This window comes from Bombus huntii, chromosome 1 (genome assembly GCF_024542735.1).
Source record: "Bombus huntii isolate Logan2020A chromosome 1, iyBomHunt1.1, whole genome shotgun sequence".
NCBI classification, from domain to species: domain Eukaryota; kingdom Metazoa; phylum Arthropoda; class Insecta; order Hymenoptera; family Apidae; genus Bombus; species Bombus huntii.
The window spans coordinates 25,237,047-25,260,761 of NC_066238.1; the positions used below are offsets into that span (position 1 = coordinate 25,237,047).

The 23,715-nt window shown below is 34.6% G+C and overlaps 1 protein-coding gene and 1 long non-coding RNA gene across 3 annotated transcripts in view; both read left to right on the plus strand.

The window, feature by feature from the left end:
- LOC126866490 (chromosome transmission fidelity protein 18 homolog) overlaps nt 1–23,715 on the plus strand; it is a 206,999-nt gene that overhangs the window by 162,809 nt on the left and 20,475 nt on the right. The gene's annotated exons all lie outside the window — the stretch shown is intronic.
- LOC126866904 (uncharacterized) overlaps nt 20,390–23,715 on the plus strand; it is a 168,348-nt gene continuing 165,022 nt past the window's right edge. Inside the window, exon 1 of the long non-coding RNA XR_007690079.1 lies at nt 20,390–20,826. This is a non-coding gene — a long non-coding RNA (uncharacterized LOC126866904). The remainder of the gene's footprint in view (nt 20,827–23,715) is intronic.

The following is a 23,715-nucleotide window of genomic DNA, read 5'->3' on the forward strand; positions in this document are numbered from 1 at the left end:
GCCGACGCTCCAACCTAAGCACGCAGAATAAAATTACCCTCTATAAGACCGTAATAAAACCTGTCTGGTCTGGAACAGCAAGTAATTCCAACATTGAAATACTTCAACGCTTCCAATCGAAAACGCTAAGATCCATTATAAATGCACCCTGGTATGTCACCAACGAACTAATCATCGCGACCTCAAGATACCCACAGTCAAAGAGGAAATAGCAAAATATAGCGACAGATATAGCAAAAGAGTCAACAAACATCGAAACCCCCTAATTACCGGACTACTTGATACGTCGGACCAGATCCGCAGGCTGAAGAGACACTACCCGTTTGACCTAAACTATGATTTAATTAGTTATTTATATTAAGTAATATTTACTTATTTACAACTTACTCAAAAATTATACTTATCTATAATAAGTATTAACTTATTATAAATATTTAGCCATGTCACTGCGCCACGCCAGAAAAAATTACTGAAAATTCTCAATGCGAGAATCGATTGTAAATATTTATAAATAAATAAAAAAAAATATTCTCGGAATCCCCTTACATAATTGCAATATCAAGAAGCAAAGTTCGAAAATATAAATTAACCGAGAAAAATATTATAAATGAAATACTTAGTAGTTTAATTATGAATTATCGAAGTATAGAACGAATAAATACTCAAGTCCGCTGTTTTCTTTTTTTAATTATTCTCGATCCAATCGTATTTTTCCATCCCTGACAAATTTCAGACAAAATGGAATAATTCATTATTGATCTTTCGTTCCAATTTTTTGTTAGAAACCTTCTTCAAGCATTAAACGTCTTTTTGTTTCTTAAAACCAAAGCGTGATTCGGACATAAAAATTCGAGGACCGTAGCGGGGCTAAGAAGGCAAGATTTTTAGTAGGAGCGAATGATGTCATCAATATCTCATAAAGCGGATCGAATAATGTCTGGAATAAAACATATCTGGATTCGACGAAATATTGTCGCGATGTTTTACGTTGAAGGCGCTTGAATGCACATTCAACTCCATTCGACGGGGTAGTTTTAATTTTATTGTCGACACGTTATTTGACGCCACGCTGTTGTCAGTAATGGCGTCTAAGTGCATTGCCAAGAAAATGTCGACAGAAAAGCGGGAACATGAAAGAGCACGATATTCAAGTACCAAAGGGGATAATGTCACGAGTAATGCTGTTATAATGAAGGTGTCTCCACTTGAAATCTTTCTGGTAATTTCATTTGAGAAATATCATCCGATATGTGTTAAACGATTCTCACGTTATGTACAATAATTGTTGCAGAAATAACTGTGAGGTTAAAAACATCGAAAAACAACAAATTGTAGAGATAATAAAAAAAAAATAGTTTAAAATAATCGTAACGAATGTAATTAATAGTAAGTAAATAAATAAGTAGTTAATAGTAAGTAAAAAAAACAAACAAACGACAATGTTAGAAATGGACTAATGTTGTATTAACTTAAAAAATAAAATAAACAAACGACAATGTTAGGAATGGACGAATGTTGTATTAACTTAACTGTATAGTTTAGAACATAATTCATTTACCCAAAGACATACAATCTCTTTTCGAATTGTTTACACATATTTAATATAAATGAATTCTTCATCTTTTTTATGAACTATACCAGATTATAAAGTCCAATTCTAAAAAAAAGGCAAAATGTAAGTTATAAGACATTATAATGCAACAAGACAATTAAAGTTAGGCGAATTTTTGTTATTGGGAACGAAAATTGTTTTACAATATGATTTTTACTTTTTAATGAATAAAAGATGAGACCGATAAATTATAGTCGAATGAGTTACAATCACGATCATGATTTTGTACTAAACCACATTTTTTATAACTTCCACATCATTTTTCAGATAAATGACTATTTCATTTGTCTCTTACAATGCCATTGTTTAAAAGAATCTTTCGCTTCCAATGAGTACTAAAATTTAACCATTTTCAAAACAAAGAGAAAGTTCTTTCGTTTTAATTTACACTTTATTTTTGGGATTTTTTTTTGATTGAAATCGTTGAAGGATTTCTATGTTGGAGTTACTCGCTGTTCCCCACAGTTGGATCCCATAGGTCCAAACAGGTTTTAGTATGACTTTATATAACATTATTTTGCTCTGAGTGCTTAAGTTGGAGCGACGGCCAATGAGCCAGTAAAATTTTTTAAGTTTAGCCTTGAGTTGCTTCGATTTGTCTATGATGTATAGTTATCTTGATCTTGATCGCACGCAATTTTAAGCGCATTCAAGTATACAATTTGGATTCAATTGAACAAATCGAATTTATTGATTATTAACTTCTTTGTTTAAGAATTAATGATTCACTTATCATCTTCAACTTCTTAATATCGCTACATTAATTAATTAATTAAATTGATTTAAATCAGTTTAAAATACAACAATTTATGTAATAAGACGAAATTTTATCGCGGACTTTTTTGGACAGATGGAAAACGTTTGCAACTTTTATGTACATTTTTAAATTCATTCCAAATTTTACTGACATAATCATGATAATTGTCTCTCATGACAGCGTTAATGAAATTGCAGTAAGTTTTATGTAACATACATAATCATACATACAGGGTGGTTGGTAACTGGTGGTACAAGCGAAAAGGGGGTGACTCTACGCGAAAAAAGAAGTCGAAAATATAGAATAAAAATTTTTCGTTTAAGGCTTTGTTTTCGAGAAAATCGACTTTGAAAATTTATCAAGTATATTTGAACATGGCTACTTACCGACTGAACATGAGTAAACGATCAATAGGATGTTATTGTACAAGCGAAAGTAAATAAAAAATATAAAATAAAATTTTTCCGCTTAAGGCTTTATTTTCAAAAAAACAGAGTTCGAACATGTTTAGTTTAAGAATCGATCTAGTACTTACATGCGTATGATAAATTTTCAAATTTATTGTTTTGGAAACAAAGTTGAGAAAAGATTTTATTCTGTATTTTCGACTTATTGAAAAGATTGAGAAGATAAAACAATTTTATTCCATATCTTGTTCTTATTTTTTCATAAGCAATCACCTCGTACTCGCTTGTACATGTTATTCGGCCACACCCTATATATAAACTCTTGTGGCTGGCTGTAAATTTATACAACAGGTTATTTTTAATCAAGATGCTCTCACAAACAATTTTCCAATGTGCTCTACGTTCTAATTTACAAAAGTTACTAGTGTACAAAACATTCTGTTTATTTCTGTATATATCTACCCTACCTTGTATAGCTCACGTGAATAAAAAACACAACTTTTCCTTAATAAACTTTCCCTTCTGTCCAGTTTCTTTAACCTCTCGTTTTATTCTTTTACCGAGAAACACATCCGTCGTGTTTACTATTTGATTGTTCCAATTCACCTTCGACTCTTTCTGCCGTTCTTATCTTCTTTCCTCTGGAGTAGAATCGACTACGTTCAGTCGTTAACTTGCCAGAGTTTCACCGGATACTGACATCACAGAACAAATCGAATCGGCACGTTGGAAAACTGGGAAAATTCAATTTCTATCATCGAAAACGCGACGCTGCGTTTGACGCGTACAGCTTCACGAGCGGCTGCCTCTTAAACCGTCAAGACGAAGTGGTTTTTGCATCGCCCTATCGTGGCGACCGACCCACGCCACGACCTCCATCCAACCCCTTTTATCGGCTCGTTTATCGTGATACATCTTTCGCTCGAGATTCAAGACAAGCGATACCGGCAATTTTTGGCTCCGGCCAATAACATTCGATCGTGTTCCTCCCAACAAAAGAAAAAAAGAAGGGGAAAGGTCTTTGAACTGATACGATAAACAGGGTGGTTATAAAATCATGTTCTTGGAAAGATTACTGTTTGACCTTACGTGGCAGGATGCTATTGGTTGGCTGAGATGTTGACACTTCTGCAATCGATAATTTATTGGCAATTGTCGGATTGAAAATTGTTGCGCATCGGTGGAAAATTTCAAGATGCGAAGATACGCAAAATGTTTGAAGCTCGGATGTTAGATCTGAAATATTTTAACATTTGAATTTTAATAACTGGAAATTATTTTATAATTGAAATATTTCAGATTTGACATTTTACGTTTTAAACATTCTGTGGACTTTTGCGCTTCTCAATTTCTCGCAAATGCGGGAGGAATTAATTTATTTATTTATATTTGAAATGATGAAACGGTACGGAATAGGTAATGATTTTTATATTTTGTGTTTTATATTATGTGATGACATAGATCTAAGATAGATAAATAAGACAAAAAGTAAATATAAGGAATGTAGAATATTCGAAAAGGTGGCAAACATTATATTTTGCATATAAACATCGTCAATAGACTACGATTTTTATGCAAATTCATACTTTTGAGTATATAATGGAAAAAGTAGAGCCTCGATAAAAAATTGTTTCACCTATTAATTATTATAGAAGGTATTACACTTTGAATATTATATACAGGGTGGTTAGTAACTGGTGGTACAAGCGGAAAGGGGGTGATTCTACGCGAAAAAAGAAGAAAATATAGAAAATATAGAATAAAAATTTTTCGTTTGAGGCTTTATTTTCGAAAAAATCGACTTTGAATTTTCGCTCGGTATGCGTGCACTTTATCACGTCTCGTTATAACGGATCTCACTGTAGATCGTTGTCTCGATGGAAAAATTAAAAAAAAAAAAAATTAAAAAAAAATTTTTATTCGATATTTTCACCCCCTTTCCGCTTGTATCACCAGTTACCAACCACCCTGTATGTATTTTTTTCATATTATATACATTCTGTGCAATTTTGCACTTTTAAATTTCCTATAAATGCATAAGAATTCGCAGTCTAATTCATGGATCAATAATTATAAATTTGGAAAAGATGCTTATAATTTATTGCCACTATGGTATGTATTATATACATGTATATACCAGAATAATTATAAAAGTTTAGTTTATTTATCTAGTTGCATCAGCTTATTAGCCATTAGCAAATACATATTGTTACAATATGAATTCTAAAGATACATTACGCAACTTATATTAACTATTGTTACTAATTGAACTCAATATGGACAACAGCATAAGTGATTGTACAGAGTTGAGAAGAAATAGAATACACATTGTGCTTTGATCTTAGCTTCAAAACTATTTAATAATATGCCCACGATTATATATGTCGGGTTATCGTTAGAATTTAGGGCGCGTAACAATTCTTCATTTGAATTAGCCATCGTTTGTTTAACAGAGATTATATTTACAGATACAAAAATGACTTTTACACAGTTTAACGAACAACCGTGATGTTTAAACACGCAAGATGCAATTGACAATGTTCTTAGGTTCGATAACGAATCCACGGTCAACGGGATTACTCTTTAGTAAGCGCAGAATACTTTTAAGCACAAAATACGATTTGCTGGGACGCTCGGTATAAACTGCTCGATGTGTAACTTTCCAAGGCGATCGCACGAATAACAGACTGATGAAAATTTTCCTCCCTTTACAATTGCGTTCGTTTGTTAAATACTCGTTAGAAGCATCGAGAAAGTTCCAATCGCCGTTGCTAGGCAGTTTCTGCTTAGAGTTTGGTTATTAATACAACGTGTGCCCCATTATATTGGCACCTCCGAGGTAAAATCACACGTGGCTAGGCCCGTTCTTGAGACCGTATGCCACCACAACCACATTTCCAGGGAGAACCACACAACTACTCCATACCTCCGTCAGGTAAAACGTCCATCCCGTGACCGTTGCTACGTTCGACGACCAGTTGTGTCACCTCGAGCCCAATCTCGCTATCACAAATCTCGAACAATTACAATCAGATTGAATGACAACAATTGCTTAATTACGACTATGATAGAATCTAGGCTAAAGTATTAGAGGATTTTCCCAAAATTTCAAAAGAAAGGCTCCGGTTTCCTTTCATCTCCGACATACATACGCGACGCGTGATCAAAAAATATGTGAAAGCAGACTTTATTGGATATTGGTGCAAGAAATTAATCCTCTTCAAAATATTCCCCTGGTTGTATCGAAAGCAGACTTTATTAGATATTGGTGCAAGAAATTAATCCTCTTCAAAATATTCCCCTTTTTAATGTATACATTTACGGGAACTGTTCTCCCATGAGTGATAATTTTTTAACGAATCTTTCTAAATGCTCTTTAGACGCTTTATCGTATTCCCTTTGATCGCTTCAATGTCGCCAGATTTCGCATACTGCTTATTCCGAACGGAGTTTTAGCAAAACATAGTTTTCCTCTAATTGAACATTACCATCCTATTTATCTGTATGGCTATCTATGACTTTTGACTTTTCCTACAATTGAACATGTCACTGAGAGGACAGAAGACAATCAATCGAGGTATTTTTCACTACGCTTCGTAGGTATCAATTTAACAATTTTTTGATCGTACAGGCAGACTAATAATTGTAGGCAATTGTAGATTGTATTTATCTTTTAAACCAAATTATATATTACACGATACGTCCCCAAATATTTTTATTTTTTTGAAATAAGTTGTAATATATACTTGTTGTTGTTCAAACATTCCTTAAATACTTTCAAACAGTCTTTCCTTTGATTTAATATCGTTAGTAACAGGACATTCTTGTAAGATGTATTTAGCGGATAACACTAATTACAGCTTCTATAGCAAGGCTAACTAGACTTAAATATTAACTGCTGGTGGGTTAATTCAGCGTGACTAATTCTCTTCTTGATATGGAGAAAGCTGGTTTAATTGAGTGTATGTATATTATTTCTTATTTCTTGTAGTTTTGTCTCAATAGATAATTTCCATTCAAAATTCCATTTTATTTAAGATTTTTTTTAGGTATGTTGAACATCTTCTACTAATGTTGCTATTTCCTTGACATCTACATTTACAGTCATTTCAATTTTAAATCATCTTTGTGATACTCACTAAAATAAGATAAAGGTAGGGTTAGGTATTAAATACATTATCAAGGTATTATAGTATATATAGGTTTCTTCACAAAGTGTTGTATACGGTTTTTGTAAAGTTCATACTGCAAATTACTAATTAATGAGTTATAAAAATATTGGAAACTATCTATTAGGTTGCCCGGAAAGTGTCTTTCTTTCGCAAATGTGTTTTTTACAACAATGCATCTTCGTACAAACATGAAATCAAGTCTGTGAAATGTCGCGGTGTTCATCTCAACAGAACAAAATGGATCGTACGTAATTCGACAAAATAATGTAAAACAAAAAACGTTGTGCGTCCATTATTTCCTCATAAAACGAAAGAAACTTTTCGGACAACCTAATAATATTAAATATCATATCGTAGATAATATTCGATGTATTAGTACTATACTTTACATACAGTACACTTTGCATACATGAATGTTCATTTTCTTTTCTTTTCTTTTCTTTTCTTTTTTCTACCTGAGGAAATCCTCATGAACAACCCTCGTCCCTCGGGGAGGCGGGCCCCTCTCCCCGAGCCCCCTCCACGCTTGAAGTCCGCCGACTTGATCTTGATCTTGATCTAACGCAATCTTAAAGGCATTCGAGTGCACAACTTGCACGGCGGGCTGCAGTGGTCGCGCATCGCACCCCACCCACGGGTCGTTGTGCAAGACCACCTGGCTACATACATAAATGTCCTATGCTTCGTACATATCTGTTGAAGTGGTCACCACTTATAAGAAAACTCTACATCTGGTCTTTTTAGTTTTCTCAAACACTGAAGCCATCGACAGCGCGTAGACAAAAGACTGCGACGAAGTCAGACCATAAACAGTAGACAGGTGACGTTGGCTTCGGGGTGTTCAGTTATTGGGTAACACAGCTAGCGTGCGGATCTGGACCAGCTCAAATTGTATTCTTACTTATAATTACACTTCTATTTAAATATATTTTCTGCCTTACAATTTATCCACGTGTTTTCTCTGTTTACACATCGAATAACCTCAACAATATCAATGTACATAAACCAACTGCTTATAACCACTTGTTATTGAAAAAAAGGAAAAGAGAATTGATCATTAGCACAATTTATAAATAGCCGAAATTTCCTACATCTTTTTGTAATATTATAAAATGATGTGATTTTATATGATCATACAAGCACACGTAATTTTACGTTAGCGGTTACGAATGTATTAATTTGTAAATGCATTTGTTTCAAAGGAACGTTTCCACTCTAGGCAACTATTGTAGTACTTGATTCCATCGTACAATAAATACAGAATTAGATTTACGGCCAAGTTGTATAATGGATGTTAGAAAGGGTGCTATAAAATTTATTTTGGTTTCGGTTAAACGGTTTCATAGTACGCTTGGGTAAAATATGTGCTTATCGGGTAAATGTTTGAACCTTGTTAGATGTAAAATATTTTAGTAATAATTCCTAGAAAGTTAATTTGTCATAAATTATTAAAATGTATGAGATATGAAGCTTTTATTTCCTGTATCTGATATCATACATAAATATACAATGGTAGAATCGAAATATATTTGAAGCATTTGAATAAATTTGTGGAAATAATCTCTAGAAAAATCACTAAAACAAATTGTCCTTAATTTATAAATAAATAATAAATATTTCATAAACTGAATTTTGACTAAAAATTTTCCTCTAATTATACCATCGAATTATGTCTATATTTATACAGTTATAAAGCATTTTGAGAAGAATAAAATTCATCGAACCAAAGTTAACACAAATAATATAATTAAATTTCTGAACTGTGTATCAAAACAGTAACATATTACATGATTCAAATGGTTGGTCTGTCCACAGGTGTTAAGATTGACAGTGTGAATTGAGAGCATCGAAAGGAATGTGATATTAACAATAAAATCTTCAACTTGGGAGGATACATAATTTTCACCTTTATGATATACATATTACTATGGGTATACCCGAAAATGGAAATCTATAATAATCTCGTTTATCTCGTTTTGGAAAAAAATGAAGTGTATTCAAAACCAGTAAAGTCAACGGGCCTTCCAAACAATGAAACGGTTCCACGAAATGCGATGTCAATTCTGTTATTCTATATTAACTTAAGAAAGTAACTCGTATGGTCTTATTATCCTACTGCAATAATAATAAAGAATAAAATTATTCCATATGCATTAATCTAACTCTTCCTAGACGATATTCTTTTTAGTTCGTGAGAAAGAAATTTTTTTTTAATTATTCGTGGTGAAAATATATTTTTTTAATGATTTTGTAAATCATGTGTTACGTATTAAAATTAAAGACTAATTTTATTAAAAACTAATATTCGAAGAAACTTCTGAAGATACAATACTGCGAGTAGGAATCATTGAGTTTGAAAGGTTTCATTAAATTGCATTTTGTCAAAAAAAATGTCCGAATACTCACGAGTGATGGTGTACGCATATACTTTCCAAGAAAAGAAGCATCGACCGCTATCCAGAGTCAGTACTTAATTATTCTTGCAAGTGGCGTAGCATCTTAATTATCACGCGCTTTCAGCCCTTTTAAGGGATACCTTTGGTAGAAGTGCCGTACCCGGCTAATTGCATTGCCAAAGAGCACTAAAGGGGGTGTGACAGCGTTGCTTTAATTGAAACTGCACCTTGGAACTATGTGGTCTTTGTCGAATAAGGTACTTAGTGCCGACTAAACATACATTGTGGTCGTGATCGATATGACGAAAAAGATAGGATTTCTCCCATTGAGAGACGAGTAAAGGGAGAAAGAATATAGGAATGAACGGATAGAACTCGTTCCATGGATACGAATGAAAAGAGAAAAGCAATTGGATGGAACGAAGTTGGAAGACACAAGCAAAGGAAACCGGAGCACCACGCTGTGGCAATCTGTCTTCATTCTTGCGACAGAAAAAGGAATTAAAGGTAAAAAAGGGAATATCGAGCACCATTCGACCGAGAGGCGTTCGCAGTAGAAAGAGGGGAGCCTGTCTTTTCGTGTCGTTTCCGGTTCCTTCTCCTATCTCTGCTTCCGTTTTGTTCGCGCCCACCAACTTTCCCCCACACTTTTCCAAGCCATTTCGATGCTTTTACTTGTGAAAACTTAATTCTCTCTGCCAGGGTTTTGTGATTCCGTTCTTCTTTGTAAACAGTCCGGCTGTTTCTGCAAGGAATAAGCATCTTCCAGAAGAATCACTCGAGAACTCTGTCCCATCCTTACAACAGCAGTTTTACTTAATCGTTCGTTTCACACACGTAGATAAATTGGCTCCTTTGGTTGCCATCTAAAGTTTATTCAATAATACAATAAAGATAATATGAATTATGACTCGTAATTTACGAGATAGTGTATAAATTGAATTTAACCGTTTTAGTGCCAGGGGTTTTTAAGAATCCGTGTCGGATTGTGCCATGCTGCACGAGAATTCATTTATTTGCGAGAAATGCCGATCGACGCGATCGTGCTTCATTTCATCAGTCATATCAGAAACGTTATACTAAACACTCAAAAGCTTGCGAAATATTCGTACTTTACGTTCTGATTGCGAGATAACATTCTATAATACAGGATTTAGTAATTTATACATTAGTTTTTTTAAATTAATTCGATTATTTATTTTCGTGTATCCCTTACAGGGCAATGGATACGAAAAAGAAAAGAACAAAGTCAAGTTGGAGACCTAATTCAACTTCTGAATCTGATTTCAAACTTCAAAAAGAAGGAGAATAGACATTTTTGATATATCTAGTAACGAAGATAGTATTCCATCCAATTTTATCTATTCTGCTACATCTGCAAGTACTTCTATTAATGATATAGGTGAACAAGAGAATTTATTTTCCTTTACTGAAAGCAATGGGCCACAGTTATCTCTATCTAACGAATCTAAACCTATCGATTATTTTAATTTGATCATCGATTCATTCCTGCTAACATTAACCCCTTGACCTACGATTACGGGCACAGCCCGTAATACGATGATCGGGCCAAACGTAAATATTACGGGCATAGCTCGTAGTAGATGATCGGATCAAACGTAAATGTTACGGGCATAGCCCGTAGTACGATGATCGGGCTAAATATAATATACAGGGTGGTTGGTAACTGGTGGTACAAGCGGAAAGGGGGTGATTCTACGCGAAAAAAGAAATCGAAAATATAGAATAAAAAATTTTTTTTTTAATTTTTCCATCGAGACAACGATCTACAGATCCGTTATAACGAGACGTGATAAAGTGCACGGGTGCCGAGCGAATATCAAAGTCGATTTTCTCGAAAACAAAGCCTCAAACGAAAAATTTTTATTCTATATTTTCGACTTCTTTTTTCGCGTAGAATCACCCCCTTTCCGCTTATATGATATAATATAATATATTATATAATTGTATAATATAATATAAAATGGCTTGTTTACGTTTTCAGCCCAAAATTCTCGAACGTAAATCGTAGGTTAAGGGGTTAATGGTCCGCGAAACGAATAAGTACGTCGAACAATTAATAAAATCACATGAAATCACCTAAGGATCTCGAATGAAACTATGGAAATCAGTTACTTTGCCCGAAATAAAGATGTTTATATCAGCTTTATTGGAAATGGAGATAACGAGGCGACCAACATTTTCTTATTGAGACAAAAATTGAAGGAGCATACCCTGGTTTTGAAAAATGTTTTCGCGAAACAGATTCCAGCTTATCTATCAATGTTTTCACTTAGTCGATAATAAAGAATGTTTCCCACCAAGCTATAAAAAGTAGGACCCATGCGTAAAATGTATGACAATAGTTGAACGCGCGAATAGAGTATTCAAATTAATTTCGACGCATGCTTCGAATGGCAATACCATTGTAACTAAAAAACGAAATAGAAACGAAAGAAGTAGAGTAAAATCATGCATCGTTAACTGTTATAATCGTTATATGGGGGGAGTTGACGAATCGGACAACATGTTATACTTCTATCTTAATGAACACCGCACGGGAAAATATTGGAAAAAAGTTACGTTTCACATCATTGGCCGCATAGTATTAAATTCATACCTATTTTATACGGAAGTTACCAAAAAGAAGCCAATGACTCGATTGGAATTTACATCAAGTATTATATCTGAAATAGAGCATGAATGGATACAAATCAAAAAACAACATATTGTAATATCGTGGAAAATAAAGACATAAATTTTTCCCCGATTACTTACAATTTATTAATATTGAATCAAATGTACAAATATAAATTGGACAGAGAACGATGTTTCTCTCTCTCTCTCTACTCTCTACTCTCTCTACTCTCTCTACTCTCTCTACTCTCTCTACTCTCTCTACTCTCTCTACTCTCTCTACTCTCTCTACTCTCTCTACTCTCTCTACTCTCTCTACTCTCTCTACTCTCTCTACTCTCTCTACTCTCTCTACTCTCTCTACTCTCTCTACTCTCTCTACTCTCTCTACTCTCTCTACTCTCTCTAGTCTCTCTACTCTCTCTACTCTCTCTACTCTCTCTACTCTCTCTACTCTCTCTACTCTCTCTACTCTCTGTACTCTCTCTACTCTCTCTACTCTCTCTACTCTCTCTACTCTCTCTACTCTCTCTACTCTCTCTACTCTCTCTACTCTCTCTACTCTCTCTACTCTCTCTACTCTCTCTACTCTCTACTCTCTACTCTTCGGTGTCTCGATCAACTCTGACTCTCGCAACACACTCACTTTTCGACTCGCATACTCCGACCTCTCGGTCATCCCTCCTTGAAGCACGAAACCGTCCTTCTGCTCTAACGTTGTTTGTTGTTTTTCTCATATCTCTGTAAGAACTAGGTGACTTTAGTCACATAGGCGCTCTTAAATTTAAACAAACCACAGAAGAATGACGTACACGGCTTTTTCTAATTTCAACCGATTTCTAATTGAAATTACTTTACGATATTACATTCGACCTTTCCTGACAATCACATCTGCCCTCAGATGTGTTCATCATCGCTGCTCGCACTTACATCACTATGTATCGGTCATTTCGCAGGACTTTTACTTTTAATTAAGGAACTTCGGATGCAGCTTTAGCCCAGGACCGCCCTGCGTCCTCTCGATCGCCACTAGATCTCCCGTCCTGTATGCTGTCGCCTTCTTGCGTCTCTTGTTATACGTCCACTTGTCTCGGGCTTGGATCTCCTCGATCCGTCTCTTTGCGTCTGCACGCAACTGATCTCGTTCCTCTTGGAACACCGCAGCCTGTTCGTCCTCGATGCTACTGCTCCTCTTTCGCTCTTCCTCCATCTTCCTCTGCGTTGTTTGTTTACCCGTTTCACTGTTGTCAGGGGCTTTGATCGTCGTGGCAGCATCGTGACATTTTCGTAGGCTCGGTTCGTACGTGGAAGACGTTAACAACTTACCATCTTCCGAGACTATGATCTCTCCTTTTTCGAAGGAATTCAAATTACTTTACGATATTACAATATGGTAGGTGATGATCGAATTTAATTTGTGTGCAGTGCAAAAAAGGGCTTCATCCATTATGTCTTCATAAACATATCTGTTTTAAAAATAACGAATGTCATGATCCTGTAAAACCATCACTATAATTTTAATGTCTTTATCTGTTTATACTTTTGTGTTTTGATTTAATATATATTGTTTATTTTTTTCATTTATCATCCTAAAAGCATAAAAAGATAGAAAGCAACAAGGGCAATGGGTGAACTAAATAAAAGACCTACTTCTAAACATGACAAGGAACATTAGTAATCTAGTTTTATATTTATTATAAATAAAATATTATATTATGTTTTTTTTTAAATTTTCAAAAACCTTGGCAACATATTTTATACTATGCAGAGGTATATGTAACTAAAAGTAAATTCAATAAAAACAGCTTATTTATGCAGGTGGTTTACGATTATTTGAAAAAAAAGTTATTAAGAGAGGAGAATCTGATACGACTACATTCATAGTCATAAAAATCTGCAGTCTAATTATAATATTATAAGAACGAAAGAAATTCCATTCAGATTTCATTTGTTTAACACTATATATAAAAATATGAATTTACATAAATATCCTCCATTCAATAATAATTTGTAATATTTTGAGCGCATTATAGCTTAAAGACATACGCGATCGCGAAATTCAAGAGAATTGCTGTATCCATCGAAATTAAATCCTTTCCTCTCCTTTCGAAACCACGAATATCCGTCGTTCCTGCTTAACTTCTGCATGTTTCTCGAAACGAATTCGTGGATGCACCGCAAATCTAGAAGTTCTTGGAGCTAACATACGCTCCGTAGACGCGTTGGTCCCTGATAATCCGCGGATCGACAGCTGAGCAAGGTAGCGTACACGCGAACACAGATTCTGGATTAGAATGGCGATAGCATCAAATGAATAACCGATAGCGCGTTAATATTAAATTGTTTTCCACGTCGAACATAAACTTGCAACGAACAGCAGAAATTTCTCTGTTTGCCACCTTGTCGTACTCTGTCTTTTCACACTTTCTCGCCTTGCAAATTTATGGCGCTGCACGATTTTTCTTCCATAACGTACCATCAATTTGTTTTTCAAGCATTCACGAACTTCTTCGAGAGAACTTGTTTCCAACAAGTCTTTTTAAGCAAAGTAAAGTTCCAGTTGGAGATAAAAGTAGCTCTAGATGAAAATCTCTGAGAGATTGCAATAGTTTCGAGGCATGTTCGTCTACAATAATTTTTGCAATTAAAATCTTTTTCGGAATCGAAGATGAAACGATTGGATATTGGTCGATGAAACTTATACAAATATAAACGAAGTAAATGGAGATACACGATAAGTCAATAAGAATCAGGGTAAGTCAGGGTAAGTCAATAAGTAAAAGACGATCAGCTTCTTCCTGATCTAACGCTTCCAATTCGTTTCGCACCGCGATTATTTTCATCCAATTCTCGTCGAACGATTTGCTGCAAGATATTAGCTAGTTCTTACTTACCTGTCCGGACTCTTCATATTCGTCGAGTTGACGCTTCGCGAGTGTCAATCGGCCGATTAAGGCGCTTCGTCTCCGCCGCAATGTGCTGATCTGTTCAGCGTGGGCCATGTTTTAGTTTAATAACTTGAACGATCTTATCTTGAAGAACTGGACGTTGGTCCGGGAATCGGTTGCTACTCGTTACTGTACGGCGTGCTGTCGCGTATATGCTTAGAGAAAGAGGAGTTCATTTCCGGGGACTGCTCGTTTGGTTAGGTGATTAAGTCGATGAAATGTTGATTTCACGTGACACTGTAATGTTTGGACATGTCCAAATTGGACAAATTGTGAATGTGAAATTTTAAATAAAAAAAAAAAAAAAACTATATGGACATTGGTAAGTGCACTTTTCAATGGCACGTGATCCGGCTCGGGGGACCATGTACTTTCGATCTATCGCGGAGAGACGCGATCGCGAGGAAGCACGACAAGGGGAGTCGTAAATTCCCGTTACGATTATAAGAATCGACACCACGAACAGATCGATCCTCTTGTTTCTTGTGGGATAATAGGAGTGATTGAGGTGATATAACACTGCGATTAACAGGATTATAAAATTTATATTTCCAATAACTTATTACACGAACCAGTTACAACAGTTAAGCAGTATGATATAAGTGTCGTAGACGATACTTTAATGTATGAAACTCCGATAGATGAACACTGAATGTTCTTTCGTAGTAGAGCAAGGTCCTTACTGTTGAATATAAGAAGAAGGTGACTTTCTTGATGTAACAGAAGCAATAGTTGAATAGACTGATATTCAACTCTCATCAATTACGGAGGAAAGCTCGGTGTGTGTGTGGTTTTTTGAACGAAGAAAGCGGATTCGGTGCTCACACTTTTCGTTAGTAAGGTGAGGGTAACGATCTGCGATGTTCATTGTTTCTAGTCAATGTTAATTAGCGATGAGAGGGGAAGGAAACCTTCTACCAATGTTGCTAGTTGGTGTCATTGTTTAAGAGAAAAATCGGAGTTTCCGTTAGATAAATATCAGCTTTTTTCGTTAGGTCACTACCCCACTTTCTTCGTAATTTTTAAGAGCGCATAATAAACCTAAAGACTTTTCTAAAAACCAGACATAAACCGAAAACATTTCTAGAATTAGAAAATCCTTCAGGACAAACAGATTAACTGCAAAACATGTATTGAAACAATGAAGTTAAAAAGTTAAAGTTTCATGGTGGATCCTTAGGTTTATTGAGGGTCGGAATGACGGTACGTGGACCGTTGGCTGTCAAACAACGAGGGATGTGCAGATGTCTTACGTGACAACATGAATTATATTGCATTCGAAAAGACTCATCGAATGGATGCAGACTGATTTCTTTTATATCTTATATTTTCTGATTCTTGAAGTGAGGACCTTCGACCTCAAAATCGAACATTATATTGTACCAGCTGCAGTACTGCAGAAGATATGTTACAGCGTATTTTGAGATTCAAGATTAACTGAAGATCAACTTATTACAAATCGTTGAATTCGTCCATGACGTAACATTAAAACAAAATATATTCACTTTGAGACATGTCATGGTCATGTTAATATCTTAGAAGATATTAGATGTGGAAGAACCAAGTTGTGTCCATCAGATGAGTTCCTTCAAATGCGATATAATTTATGCAAAACTTTTTTTGATACAACCATAGATAACAAGTTTTTTTAATTAATGACTTTTATTGACTCTTATATGTGATAGATTATTTATTTCAGTCACTTATTTAAGTCACTTGTTTCAATGTCTTAAAATTCAATCTTAATGTCAAATCTTTGCTGAATAATCAAACTTGTTGTATATTAGTAACACCATTAGTCTTTAATATAATAACAAACCAATGAGAAAATATCGTGAGTTTTATGTACAACAGAAGAAAGCTTTATGACCGAGAGGAAATTTAAATAATTCTATGGGAGGGTTATTTGAATCAATGAAGAGGTATTACATAAAGACTAATAAAATAGAGAACAAAATAACTTTTAGAAATAAAATAATATAACGCTACTGAATTATGATAATTACAATTGAATCAAGTTAAGATCGAACAAACTTATTTTCGTTTGATGAGTACCAATAGACATACATATATTCTAATAACATAATATAATTTACATTGTCTTATATCCTCGAAATGTATGACTGTCGGGCTGCCAATGTATATGATTACCATCCTAGTAATGACGAGTCAAATAATATTTTTCAAATGTACATTATTTAAAGAGTGCTTATAACCAAATTAGGCAAATTACTTTGCTCTACTCAAATATCTTTGTAAGTGAAATAATCATACTTTACCCTACAGTTACTATACTATAGTATATTGACTTCATTGAGCAATATTAAAACAAGTTTTGGAGAATTAAAAGTTTATGGATATGTTGTATTTATAGTAAAATATATAAAGACCATAGGCAAAACTACGATAAGCAACTTTAAACTCACTTTTACTTGGCCGTAATATTAAATATATATTTTTGCATCCTGTTGAAATTCATTATTCATTTGATTGTTTACAAAATTTCAAAAATGTATGATCTGTTTTTAAGAAACATATATTAATGAACCTAACAAATTGTTCAAGATCGAAAAATTAACAAAAATGCACTTGCCATATTCTTCATGTACGCCCTTTATATGTAATATGACATGTTTACCATATACGTTATGTAACTACATAATATAATACTACATAAATGACATTACTATATCATATACCTAATATATGTGTAATATTTATATATATATAGATACCTTAGTGTTTTATTCTAATAGTTTAATAGTTTAGTTTTAGTAGTTCTTACATAAGTGACATAACAAAGAATGGATAAAAGCGTGACTTTAATTCTACTGGATGAATTTTTTATAAACGCTGAAGGGAAGAAAATATAACTGTCACTGTACATGTCGTAAAATTAATTGTTAAATACATACATAAAACTAAATAATTTCACGATTTTATAAAATTATTTTTTAACTGATAAATTTGAAATAAATATGAATTATTTCTTTAATGCAAAAGTGGTATTTTTATTTTTTGCCTATTTCTTTTAGCACCACATCTCAAAATCGTAATCGTCATTCTGTTTTGTGCAGAAGTGGTGTAAGTATATAGCTTTATTAATTTCTCAGCGGGTAGGAGTATAAGTGAGAATTGTCCACCCGATTCTTGCAGTTTTACTTTATTCCTTATCACCCAGTAATCAACATCTTTGACTTACACCACTTTCGCATTGAATATCTCGGATACTAAAGCTAATTGTGATTTATTGCAATTTATTTTATAAAGTACAAAATATTTTCTAATTCTATGTCTCGTATAAAATATATTATTACATTTTCCAAATGTAGTTTAGAGGTTTCAAAATGTTCTTTTGACAGATGATTGTTTCTACTTACAAGATTTTATGATATTTTGCAAGTTAATACGAAAACACCTGTAGATTATTATAATAAATACTTACGTAAGCAAATTGAAGTTCAACAAGAAACGAAATATTAAAATATTTTTGACGTATCGAAAGCCATCATACGAATATGTAACTTAAAAAAAATTACACGTAGGATTTATAAAGAATATATAGAAATCTATATTTATACATTATCAATATCCATTACATACTTCTAAAATTTTTAAAGCAGAGATTTTAATAATAATTTATTAAATTACGTAATAATAACAACAATTTAAGAAAATAAATGTAAAATTGTTCAGCATGTGGCCAAATACAGAATTTTACACGAACATCACTAATTAACATATTGCATATGTCGGAGATGAAAGGAAAGCCGAAGCCTTTCCTTGGAAATTTTGGGAACATCCTCTAGTACTTTAGTCTAGATTTTATTATAGCTGTAATTGTTTAAAATTTGTGATAGCGAGATTGGGTTCGAGGTGACAATTGGTCGCCGAACGTAGCCACGGTCACGGCCACATAAGCGTTTTGCCTAACGGAGGTCTGGAGTGGTTGTATGGGTTTTTCGAGAAGTGTGATTGTGGCGACATGCGGCCTCTTGAGCGGGCCTAGCCACGTGTAAGGTTATCTCGGAGGTGCTGAGACAATGGGACATACATTGTATCAATAACCAAACTCCAGGCAGAAACTGCCTAGCAACGGTGTTCGGAACTTCTCGATGCTTCTAACGAGTGCGTATCGAATTGCAGACGAGGCTGGCATTCTTGCGATTGCCTTGGAGAGTGACACATCGAACGTTTCTCGTCAATCGTATTTTGCGCCTAAGATCATTTTTTTTACACTTAGTAAAGAGTTATCTCGTTGGCCGTGGATTCGTTTGAACCCAACAAAAACGTTGTTAATAGTGTACATAAATTCATTATTCGTAAATCATATTATTCATTGACTTCATTGTTCATCAAATTTATCATTCAATAGACTTAATTATTTGTTAAGCTTAGTGATAGTCTTGTATATACGTGTACATATAATCTCGGCTTTGTGAAACGATGGCTAGTCCACGCGAAGAGTTGTCACGCACCCAAAATTCCGATCTTAACCCGACACATATTTAATGAAAATTAAATCAAATATCTTAAATCTTGAATCTATGCATGGATAAGAAAGATGAAAGAATTTTTAAGGAGTTTCTACGTGTGGAAAGACTTTCGATCAAATGATAATGGCCGTTTACTTAAACATCTTTAAGGACATGATTACACGAAAAGCAGCTTGCGGGGAAGTATCAGCGCTGATGGTTATTCATGTGTCATGGGCAGAACCCTTAGAAATGTCTATTGGACGAGCATGGCAAAGGATCGATGACCGGATCTCAGTAACCTCTTTGGTGAAAGCATTCGACTGGTCTGATAATAGAAGGGCGCCGTCGGTGACCTATAGCACTTAAATCAGACGTATTTTCTCAGAAGGAACAGGAAACTCAAAAAGACGAAGTCAGCAAATTCGGTGTTTTACAGGTTTCGTATTGATTTCTTTTATTTAATCGAAAATCGGGTATAAATAACAAAATGGCTAATTTATTACATGAAAAATACGTTTATTTTTTGAAAATACATCACTATAATATGCTATAAATACAAAATAATTAGTTCTTATAATTATAGATTTTTTAATTATTTATACTTAAAAAATTTAACTAAGGAAGTTTTATAGATAATTTATTGACAATATAATTTTAAATATAATGCTTCTTAATTAATATTAATATTAAGTTTTATAATACGCTTCTCGAAACATATATAGTACATGCATCTTACCTACACGAAATTATAAGCTAAGATACATAATTTATGGAAATGGTTCATTTCTAATGAAAGTGATTAACAGGCGTTGACTTCATTTTGAGGTTACGATATAACCTCATTTATTCCTATCCTGAATGTCTCAATGTAATTCACGGAAAACAGTGCAGATTATAAATTACATATATAAATTAAAAGTTGTAAAAACGTATAAACAATACGTAATATACAAAAATATAATATGTAATGAGTACCTTACAATATTTTACAACATAGATTGTATTATACATACGTAATATCTATAGATACATAAAGTATCTAAACAAAATAGAATACATTAAATATGCTAACGTGTTATATTTTATAGCAATTACTACAAATATTGCGTATGTATATTTGTATATGTATTAATACATAAAATACCTAAACCTAAATGGACTTTAATATATACAGTATTTCCCCATTTATAGTCCATTTCAGTTGTATATGTCGGAGATGAAAGAACACCGGAGCCTTTGGAATTTTGGATAATCCCGCAACATTGTAACCTAGAGTCTACTATAGCTGTAATTGAACAATTGTAGTTATTCAATCCGATTGTAATTGTTCGAGAGTTGTGATAGTGAGCTTGGGCTCGAGGCGACAGTCAGTCGCCGAACGTAGCCGCGGTCACGGGATGAACGCTTTGTCTAACAAAGGTATGGAGTAATCCTATAGCTCTCCTTAAAAGAAATATTCGTGGCGACACGCGACAGTAAATATTCCAACGGTTTCTGTCCCGTGGCTCGCCACACGCAGACCCTATTCTTCGAGTAAGATGATTGCCAGATGTCGATGCGTCTCCGCAGTACATGTTCAGCTAGCTCGAGGGCCCGTTATAAATCTTAAGATTTAGTTAACTAAAGTCCTTCAAACAGACAAACGGTCTTTGTCCCAACTACGGGAAGATAAGGAGACCTATTTTTCAACGAGCGGCGTCTCCCACTAGCAACTTTCCCTCGAGGGCGGCTAGCATCTTTTTCTAACCACCGATATGGAGATTGACCAATTAGCAGCAACGCCAATTTCCCTTACTTTCTGAACGAAGGCTTTTCTCGACGAATCCGATGATCTCGTGTCCTTAGACACACTTCATTATAGTTTTCCTCTGTGGCATCATCGGGACGGGAAAGGCATTCTCGCTCGCGATCTCATTGATGAAAGGAGTAACCCAAACGAAGATTCGTTTCACGCCCCTAACCCTAATTCTAATGTAAACCCGACATATATATACAGCTAAGAATATGGAAATTCTCAAAACGCCTACAGCATACAAACTTGGGAAAACATACTCCACAAACAGTGGGAAAAGATCGTTAGCTAAAAGCGTTAGCTTGTGATAAAAGATCGAAGGATGTACGGCTTACATGTATCGAATGCTTGGGATAGCTAGTCACATGAATATGGATGAAGCAGCAAAAATGCGGTACATCGTAGAAAGAATAAGAGACAAAGAAGTCAATAAAGCAATACTATGTGGGGCAAAATCAATGAAAGAACTTAAGGAAAATCTAATCATCTATGAGGAACAAAAATCTCGCATAACAGAGTCATCTGTGAGACAGGTCAGACCTGAGGACAACAGGAACATGTGAGTGCCGATTGTCCAAACAAATCGAGAGGTCCTAAATGTTTTAAATGTAGAGAATTCGGACACATTTCAACAAACTGTGCGAATATACTAAAGGTTACGACACGTGTGACAGGTGGCGGAATGAAAATAAAAGAGGGGTCAAGCAAATAAAGATTATGGACATGAATGTAGTGGCAAAGATAGACACAGGAAGTGATCTTAATTTAGTAAGAATGAGTATGTATTTGCATTTAGGAGCACCTCAACTTGGGAAAAGAATTATTAAATTCGATAGTATAGGAGCCGTGAACGTACATACCATGAGACGATTCAAAACGGAAATAATGATTGACGGTTTAAAGGCAACGCTAGACTTTGACGTAGTTCCCGATAACTTCTTGGGACACGATGTACTATTAGGTTTTGAATTATCTGATCAAATGGAAGTAAGAGTGAAACATAAACAAGTAAAGTTTAAACAAATTAAAAAAGAACTACGTGAGAACCAGTGTGTTGCCGAAAATAGTGAATGGAATGAAATGTTAAATATAGACGTATGTAGTAAACAAAACGATCGAGATCTGGCCGAGTTGGACCATATTGAAGATAAAAAAACCGGAGACGATATTAAAAATTTAATTAGTGAATATACAGTGACGAAGACAAAGGACACAGGTGTACGTATGAAAATCATAATTGAGGATGATGCACCAGTATACCAAAACCCACGGAGATTGTCAGCAGAACGAAGAAAACAGGAAACGTTAAAGGAGAAACAACAGGAAATCGAGATTCTCCGGAAAGAACGAGATTTAAGACGTGAACGAATTACGAAATCCGCAAATCAAGCAGATCAGGCAGAACAGTCGCTTATTTCAGTAGTAAAGGAATATGAGCAGTATCGCGAGAAAATGCAAGAAACCTTTACTGACGCGGAGGTTGCATTTTCAAAATTACTCGAAGAGAAAAATGCACTTACTTTACAATTGGAGGAAGAGAAGAGGAAGTGTGAAGATCTCATGTTTCGTTTCGAGGAAGAATCTGTTAACAAGGATGATATTCAGAAAGAAAGAAGTGAGCAATGTGTGATAAATACTGTAAACGAAAATAAGATCAAAGATATCGAAAAGCTGTTGCTGGAAGAAAGAGAACGTGTCGGTCAGCTAGAACGTGTTAGCATAAAATCATTCGAAACAGAAGAAGAAATGACACGTCTTCGCAATGAAGTCTCAAATGCTACTGCTCAAGAAACGCAGCAAATCGAAAACTTACAGAGTCGCAATAAAAATTGGGAGGAAAGTAGAAATAATCTTGAGAATGAGGTGCAAGAGAAAAGAATAATTATGGAGCCATATATAAATCAAAAAACTGAATTGCAATCAAAATTGAAAGAAAATCAACAAGAAAGAGCGATTCATAAAGAATCAGAGAAAAGTTTGCGGACAGAAATAGAACGTGCGATTTGGAGAAAAAGAATACGTTGATAGAAGATATGGAAAAGCAATTTGAACACAGTACAAATAGTTGAAAAAAGCTGTAGAAACGATAGAAAATATTAAAAGAAAGATGTATGTTTGCGAGTGGCGCATTGGGCACTTTTAATTGAACAATTTGATTATAAAATCAAGCATAGACCAGGTACGACGATGCGTCATGTGGACGCGCTTAGTCGGAATACAGTGGAAGTGTTATTAGTACAGGAGGGCCGAAGCGATTTGATTGATCGAGTTCAAAAAGCTTAAGAAGAAGATGACGAACATGAAGACAACGAAGGATACTCGTCATCCATTGAGGTTGATAGTCGATGCAGAATAGCAAGAAATCAGAAGCGCAAATGTAATTAGTATTATTGGGCACATCTGAGGGCAGATGTGTTTGTCAGTATGGCCGAAGTTGTGGCGTCAGAGAAGGACGTGGCTGATTGTTTATAAACGTTGTCGAGATATATTAATGTTGTCAAGGAGTGTCAAGGAGT